Here is a 2,500-nt window from a genome sequence, read left to right as displayed (position 1 = left end):
ACAAATATTTGAAATAATAATAATTATTATTCTTTCGTAACACAGAGTATGTAAAAAATGCACCCGTGTCATTAGACATCTGTCGAGTCACAAAAATAATAAGGACTACCTTCCATTGTTGTTCCTTGTACTCGACACTGATGCAAACAATTCAATGAAGATGCGTAACGTATTTGCTCACTGTAAAACATTCTTCAACGGTATTCCTCTTGCCCCACTCGTAAAAGCTATTCAGGCCTGTAAAGACATCACAGCAAAACACTCTGCGAAGGTCACACAACAGAACTCTTTCTCATTAATTGTGACAGTCACAGCTCCTTTCATTTGGCAAAGCTACTATCCATAGGACACCTTACGACTCACTGATATACTTTTAGTCAAATTCTAAGTCGCAAATACACCATAATAGTTCTCTGCTGATTTCTCCTATCTTGTTGACCCTGCTTCATATATTTTTATCTTTCATGTTTTTACTTGTTTCAATCATTAGACTGCGTCCATGTTGGGGCACCTCCTTCAACGATTTTTAGTCGAATGAATCGATCCCAGTACTTATATTTTGTTAAGCCTGTTAATTATTATCTCGGTTTCTCTACCGAACTGCTAAAGTACAGGATCATAAACACACCGACACCGGTTGTCAAGCGTTGTTGGGGGACAAACAAACACCACACACACACACACACACACACACACACACACACACATACACACACATACACATACACGCACACATACACACACACACACACCCAAAGATATATATATATATATATATATATATATATATATATATATATATATATATATATATATACACACACATATAATATAATATAGGATAAAATCTTTATAAGAATTTATCAAGTAGTCAGCGTGAAAAAACCCCATAAGGAAAAAAAAACCATCGTTTTTTTCCATAAATATATATAATTTATATAAGGGCATTACTATATAGCAATGCCCTTATATAAATTATATATACATATATATATATACGACAGGCTTCTTTAAGTTTCTGTCTACCAAATCCACTCACAAGGCTTTGGTCGGCCCACGACACTTGCCCAATGTGCCTCGCAGTGAGACTGAACCCGAAAACATGTGGCTGGAAATCAGACTTCTTACCACACTGCCACTCTGCTTGCGTGTGTGTATTATACATACATATACACACACATACATAGATACATACATACATACACATACACATACATACATACACACATACATACACACGATGCATCTACACAATACATACATATAAATATATACACGGAGAAGAATGCACGTACGTACGTGTGTATTTAGATGATTATGCTGTAAGGATATGTATTTATATATATATAAGTATATTAGTAAGTGTTTATATGTAAGACATTATAAAAAGCCCAGACATTCACCACCAGTGGTTCTACCAAACAACACTACAAATAGGAAAGAACAAATTCATTGTTAATAAAACAGCGTGCGATAACCTTCCATTTCTTAGTACCAACAAAAGCTTACATCCCTTTGTCAACTGCGTTTCATTCAATATTCGTTTCACTTCACGTTACTAAACACAGACGTACACACGCATACACGCATACACACTCACTTACATACACATAAGCACACAAATTGTTTGTATGTATGTATGCATAAGCAGACATAAATACCTGTTTCTTCATCTGGAACTCATATATACTTCTTAGTATTTGATGTTTTATAAGATTCACTAGCTGACCACGTGCCGTCAATAGTGACGGCTAATTGTAGTGTTTTATATATAAATAAGGTACAAAATAAGGTAAATAATAATCACAGATACAAGCATTTACATACTTCCCTTATACACACACACACACACACACACACACACACACATACTCACTCAGAGTTGAAACGCTGATTTTTTTTTACTCCATCCTTATTCATCTATCACACCTTCCTTTCTCTCATTGCTATTACTTTCTCCCACTCCCTCTCATTCAGGGCTATCACTCTCACTACTTCTCCTTCACTGACCTCTCATTTTCCGTCTGCAACTCATTTTCTCTTGCTTATTAACGATTCACTTCATGAGATTAACACATCCTTCTTATATGAAGACGGTCGTAGCTGCTTTGAGGCACTTTCAAGCCTCTATTCTGAATAGAGTTTGAAATCAGTATATATTTGATTTACTCTGTAAGACATTAAATATATCTTTATTCATCTTCATTGTACAAATCCATTTGTGATACATACACACACACATATGATTAGTATTGAGTTAGAGAGTAGTGCATGCCATCAAAGTGACACTGGGGTAAAATATAAGAAGCCCATTATACCCATCATGACTACCCGACTGATAAGGGTACACCAGGCACATGCATCACAACAAAATGTGCGCGACACAGTGATCTCATATCAAGATAAACAGCATACGACGTTGAAGATGGGGCCAAGTTAGAATTTTCTTCGGATCGAGTAGCCCTTCCCGCTCAAATGATCCCTGAATAAGGGTTGTTTA

General features: G+C 35.9%; 1 long non-coding RNA gene across 1 annotated transcript in view; it reads left to right on the top strand.

Annotated features, from left to right (window-relative positions):
- Positions 1 to 2,500, top strand: part of LOC149131763 (uncharacterized) — a 107,780-nt gene that overhangs the window by 14,718 nt on the left and 90,562 nt on the right. The gene's annotated exons all lie outside the window — the stretch shown is intronic.

This window comes from Octopus bimaculoides, chromosome 19 (genome assembly GCF_046866305.1).
Source record: "Octopus bimaculoides isolate indiv1 chromosome 19, ASM4686630v1, whole genome shotgun sequence".
In the NCBI taxonomy this organism is placed as follows: Eukaryota; Metazoa; Mollusca; class Cephalopoda; order Octopoda; family Octopodidae; genus Octopus; species Octopus bimaculoides.
Note: the sequence above shows the minus strand (reverse complement) of the source record. Positions and strands in the feature narration are given on the sequence as shown.